Source organism: Schistocerca serialis, chromosome 9 (genome assembly GCF_023864345.2).
Source record: "Schistocerca serialis cubense isolate TAMUIC-IGC-003099 chromosome 9, iqSchSeri2.2, whole genome shotgun sequence".
Lineage (NCBI taxonomy): Eukaryota > Metazoa > Arthropoda > Insecta > Orthoptera > Acrididae > Schistocerca > Schistocerca serialis.
Genome location: NC_064646.1, coordinates 62,092,938 through 62,099,805, shown reverse-complemented (window position 1 = coordinate 62,099,805; position 6,868 = coordinate 62,092,938).

Sequence of the window (6,868 nt, the reverse complement as noted above, 5' to 3'; positions counted from 1 at the left end):
CCCATAGTGCTCAGAGCCATTTTTTGAAAACAGCCCTCGGTCACTAATTTTTAACGAATTAACCGGGTATCGACACTGCTAGGAGTGTCTTACTCAGAATTTACGCCAAAGAATGGTCTATAACATGGTCACAGAATTATGACTAAAAATGTACGATACAAATTATAAGTACGGAATTATCGTGAAAGACTGGCAGTACTTATATGTCATTTATAGAATAATAAATATGCCAAAAGGGCATTAGTCACAAAGATATTTAAGATATTAACTGATGGCGAGCCACTGAGGGCTGCTCGTTACTTGCGTGGTTCAGGTTGTAAACGGACCGGTTGTAAACGATTACAACCTGAACCACGCAAGTAACGAGCAGCCCTCAGTGGCTCGCCATCAGTTAATATCTTAAATATCTTTGTGACTAATGCCCTTTTGGCATATTTATTATTCTATAAATGACATACAGGGTGTTACAAAAAGGTACGGCCAAACTTTCAGGAAACATTCCTCACACACACAGAAAGAAAATATGTTATGTGGACATGTGTCCGGAAACGCTTACTTTCCATGTTAGAGCTCATTTTATTACTTCTCTTCAAATCACATTAATCATGGAATGGAAACACACAGCAACAGAACGTACCAGCGTGACTTCAAACACTTTGTTACAGGAAATGTTCAAAATGTCCTCCGTTAGTGAGGATACATGCATCCACCCTCCGTCGCATGGAATCCCTAATGCGCTGATGCAGTCCTGGAGAATGGCGTATTGTATCACAGCCGTCCACAATACGAGCACGAAGAGTCTCTACATTTGGTACCGGGGTTGCGTAGACAAGAGCTTTCAAATGCCCCCATAAATGAAAGTCAAGAGGGTTGAGGTCAGGAGAGCGTGGAGGCCATGGAATTGGTCCGCCTCTACCAATCCATCGGTCACCGAATCTGTTGTTGAGAAGCGTACGAACACTTCGACTGAAAAGTGCAGGAGCTCCATCGTGCATGAACCACATGTTGTGTCGTACTTGTAAAGGCACATGTTCTAGCAGCACAGGTAGAGTATCCCGTATGAAATCATGATAACGTGTTCCATTGAGCGTAGGTGGAAGAACAAACTAAAATGAGCTCTAACATGGAAATTAAGCGTTTCTGGACACATGTCCAAATAACATCTTTTCGTTATTTGTGTGTGAGGAATGTTTCCTGAAAGTTTGGCCGTACCTTTTTGTAACACCCTGTATAAGTACTGCCAGCACTATGGTACAGCATTAGACAAAGTAATTTGTCTTCAGAACTCCTCATTCCTGTCTGCTGCCATTTCGTACACACGCATGTTCAGCGGACGGAAAGGAAAAGGGACGATCCTAGAAGAGAGAACAATCCTCTTGCATATGCATGAATAAAATAAAGACATTTAAAGAAACTGGAGGAGCTGTACACAGAAATCCGTCCACTGTTTTATGTGCCATCCAGCACTACAAAACGAAGAAAAAAATGGTTCAAATGGCTCTCAGCACTATGGGACTTGGCATCTAAGGTCATCAGTCCCCTAGAACTTAGAACTACTTAAAGCTAACTAACCTAAGGACACCACACACATCCATGCCCGAGGCAGGATTCGAACCTGCGACCGTAGCAGCTCCGCGGTTCCGGTCTGAAGCGCCTAGAACCGCTCGGCCACCGCGGTCGGCACAAAACGAAGAACATTATAGTGAATCAGCCTAGGACAGGTGCTTCGTCGAAACGTAGTACTATAGATAAAAGACGAGTGACGAAAATGGTGAAGCAAAATCCCAGAAAAAAACAACGGAAATTAGAGAGCATCACGAGGAACATGTTGCGACGATGGCTCTTTAAAGAACAGTTCGTAGGATACTGAAAAGTACTAGGTACAACTTCAGAACACCTTGAAGGAAACCGTATGTAAGTATAGTAAACATGAACAAGCGTTTATTATTTTCCGTTGACTATGTAACAAAGAAAAATAAGTTCTGGGATCGTGTGTTATGCCAACAGCCTTGCCGCAGTGTTAACACCGGTTCCGTCAGATGACCGAAGTCAAGCGCTGTCAGGCTGGGCTAGCACTTGGATGGGTGACCATCCGGTCTGCCGAGCGCTGTTGGCAAACGGGGTGCACTCAGCCCTTGTGAAGCAAACTGGCCGGCCGCAGTGACAGAGCGGTTCTAGGCGCTTAAGTCTGGAACCGCGCGAGGCAGGATTCGAACCTGCGACCGTAGCAGTCTCGCGGTTCCGGCCGGCCACTTCGTAGGGATATGAAATGGAACGATCACATAGGTTCAATCGTAGGTAACGTGTGGGACCCGCACCAGCTCGGACTAACTGGGGATATTGAACGTAAACAGAGAAGAGCAGCACGAATGGTCACAGGTTTGTTTAATTCGTGGGAGAGTGTCACAGAGATACTGAAGGAACTGAACTGACAGACTCTTGAAGACAGGCGTAAACTATCACGAGAAAGGGTATTAACAAAGTTTCAAGAACCGGCTTTAAATGATTACTCTAGGGATGTACTACAACCCTCTACGTATCGATCACTCAGGGATCGTGAGGATAAGATTAGAATAATTATTGCACGCACAGAGGCATTCAAGCAAACATTCTTCCCGTGCTCCATACATGAATGGAACAGGACAAAACTTTAATACCTGATACAGTGGAACGTACTCTCTGCCATGCACCGCACTGTGGTTTCCAGAGTATAACTGTAGATATAGAAGTGATGGGCGATTAAAGATGTGGAGGCAGAGGAATACTGAGTGTGATCGTAAAAATATGGAAGTTACGGTCAAACATGGGGCCGTCAGCTTAAGGGTATGGGAATGTCTGGCATCAAGTATATTTATAAGAATATACTACAAGAATATCTACAAACAAGCGCTTAAAAAGTAAATCTTCGGAATCATTTTTACTTCCGATAAGACAATTATCCTAAGCATAACTCTGAAGTTGCTGGGTTATGGATCATTTACAATACGAGTGTCAATCCTTTCTACCAACCGCCCACTTTTGTATCTCTGTTAATAGAAAAATTTTCTAACTGCCCACCTGTTCCACGTTGATTTATAAAATAGGAAGGTAACTGTATAAAATTTATAAAGCAGAGTTACATCATGTTAATCTTTATAGTAATTACTTATCAAATACTTTAATTCAAAATTTTATCAAATATAATGAAAATGTTTTTTAAAATCTACAGCATACCGTGAAAGCTGGAACGGTCCATGCTGACTACCACTGAGCTACAACACATCATATAGACTCAAAACATCATCAATCGAGAACATCTGGAAGGAATTGGAAGCCAGGATCAAGAAACACCACGTCCCAAGCAAAATAAGAGTTAAAGACATTATTCTGCAGGAATAGAATAATAGTGACCCGGACTTCACAAGCAAGCATGTGTAACCAAGTAGTAGAGCGTTGTGTTTTGTTTATTTAAATACTCATATCCAACTGTTGGGAGAACATTTTCCAGTTTTCAGTACAAAAACGTATTTATGTTTAATTTAAGCAAATACATGCGACAATAAATGAAGTAAAGTTTTGTTAAAAACATAGAATAGATTTATTTATTTTACTATGTATGTTCTTAGTACCACACTGTTGACATTTGAATACTTCTACACGCCTATGCATTTGTTATCGTATCTATGACTGCTCTGCAGTTCACACGTAAGTGCTTGGCAGAGGATTCACAAAACCACTTTCACACTGAAACTTCCTGGCAGATTAAAACTGTGTGCCCGACCGAGACTCGAACTCGAAGTAAAGCTGTGAGTACCGGGCGTGAGTCGTGCTTCGGTAGCTCAGTTGGTAGAGCACTTGCCCGCGAAAGGCATAGGTCACGAGTTCGAGTCTCGGTCGGGCACACAGTTTTAATCTGCCAGGAAGTTTCATATCAGCGCACGCTCCGCTGCAGACTGAAAATCTCATTCTGGGCACTTTCACACTGTCTTTCGACCGTTCCACTCAAACAGCACGTGGGAAAGATGAACGCCTAAATATTTCCGTGCGAACTCTGATTCCTATATTTAATCAAGGGGGTCATTTCTCCGTATGCGAGTTGGAGTCGACAAAATACTTTCGCATTCGTAGGAGGAAGTCGATGATTGAAGTTTCGTGAAACTACCTCGCCGCGACGGAAAAGCCATTGTTTTAATGACTGCCAAAACAACTTGCTTTGCATATCCACGTCACACTCTCCCCTATATCTCGATAATACAAAAATGACCTACCTTTTTTTAGCTTCTCTGATGTCCTCTGTCACTCCGGCGACGTGACGCATTCTGAAGGACGCCGGTTCAAATCCCCATCCGGTCATTCAGATTTAAACTGCCCGTTATTTTCCTCAATGGATCCAGGCAAATGCCGGGATAGTTCCCTTCAAAAGGGCACGGCCGAATTCTTTCTCCACGCTTCGTAATCCGAGCTAGTGCTCCGCCGATAATGACTGCGCTGTCTACGAAACGTTAAACTCTAATCATCTTTTCTTTTTTTTCTGTCAGTCCTATATGGCAAGGATCCCATACCGCAAAAAGGTTCAAATGGCTCTGAGCACTATGGGACTTAACTTCTGAGGTCATCAGTCCCCTAGAACTTAGAACTACTTAAACCTAACTAACCTAAGGACATTACACACATCCATGCCCGAGGCAGGATTCGAACCTGCGACTTTAGCGGTCGCGCGACTCCAGACTTTAGCGCCTAGAACAGTTCGGCCACTCCGGCCGGCGATCCCATACCGTATAGCAGCTCTCCAGACGAGATAGGGCAAGTGTAGTGTCGGCAGTCTCTCTAGCAGATTTGTTGCGTCTTCTAAGTGCTCTGTCAGTAAAACAGTGCCTTTGGTTCAACCTCCCCCACAACTGTTTCCATGTGATCGTTACAATCTGAATTTTTCGTAAATGGTAATCCTTTAAAGTTACATGATTTCTCGTTTAACTCGAATGTAACAGATTACTTTTAGTAATGTTTGGGAAGGAATTGTCGGTTACAGACTTACAGGGCCATACATTTTATGGCTCTGAGCACTATGGGACTTAACTTCTGAGGTCATCAATCCCCTAGAACTTAAAACTACTTAAACCTAACTAACCTAAGGACATCACATACATCCATACCCGAGGCAGGATTCAAACTTGCGACCGTAGCGGTCGCGTGGTTCCAGACTGTAGCGCCTAGAACCGCTCGGCCGCTCTGGCCGGCCATACATTTTACCAAACAGATTACCAGGTGCTGTGTACCACTGATATCAGGGTGACGAATTACCACATTATCCTGGTAGAAAGACGACGACTGCGAAGGTGCCTCATTGCAACGTGTCATAGCCGATGTGTTGGTCGAGGAGGTACCCATAGCATGGCCTCCTCGTTCATCGGACCTGCATCTTTTAGATTACTGGCTATGGGGGCAATTAAAGGCACACACTATGTGTAACCCATCGACAATGTGCAAACATTACAGGACCGTTTGACCAATGCATGTGCCGCAATACGAAAGGAGCCATTTTGAAAGAGTGGGTGATTCACTGCAAAGAATGGCTGAAGGGTGTGTCACGACGCGTCGTAACCACATCCAGCACTGCCTATGGTATTCACTTCTACGTAACAGACAGGTGGGGAGAGAGGTCAAATTGGCCCATATCTCAATTGGTATCAGTTTCCGGACATATCAGTACAGGAAATGTTAGCCTTTACCAATACTACCTCTTGCAAGAATATGGGACGCTTCTTTTTAAACAGCCTGTACTTTTAAACGTATCAGTAAATGAGACAGTCTACCGAGAAACGGTGAGGAAGTAGTGAAAGATTAGTAACATTATTCGACTTTCTCAATTTAACGAGAGCCCAGTAGTTAAAGGTTTTAAAGAGACTGAAGCAATTTTAGTTTCACCTCGTGCGATATCCATCGTTGAAGTTGGAAGCTACTACGACTTGAAAATCTTCTCCCGTCACTGCACAATTTATTTTCGATAAATCATTGTGGTTCTATAACTTTTTGTAGTACTGAGGAAATCCGTAAAACAGTTTCCCATACGTACATTTCGAATAACTAAAAGATAATTCATACACTTCTGCGTTATGTGGTACCATCGCCAGAGGTGACAGAAATAACAGGAATTTATGAGTGACATAAACTTAATAAATTTTGTGATTACTATCAAGAATCCACTATGAAAGATCGTCTGTAAACTTGTTTCATAATCCATTATTCCACAATATAGCATTAATGTCCGTGAAATGCGGATTGTTATGCTGTGGGCGAAATAAAGAATGATTTTAACGATTAGTGCATTACGGTAGTAAGATTGCAATACGACGACCGTTTGGCAACATGAAATTTTTTATTCCTTCATTAACACACTGCCGCCCTAGGAAGTTGTTAAACGATAGATATATTAATATCTTGATTGGACATTAACAATGTCATCACACACGACAAAATACCGTCTTCATTCAGAAAGGAATGGTTTGTAGCTTTATATGGCAGCTTTACCATTTCCGACTTTTCGTTTAACAAAGTATTGTCCACTGTTAACTGTCTGTTATTTGATGGAAACACTAGCATTCTTACTTCTACTTTTACAGCCAATAGTGGAATAACTTGGCAACGTTGAACGTCGTGCACAATTATGTGAATTATGTTAGTTGTAATCAGTAAATCACCTTTTGTCAATATTTAGCCTACAAAAACTGCTGTGAAAATCTAATTTGCAAATTAACACTACAGATCCAACTTAACGGCATACCTATTTATCGATGTTAAATTACATATAATGAAATGACAAGTGACGTAGCAATTGCATGACGAGACGCGCCATATTTCCATATACAAATCGTAAACCACGGAATCGATC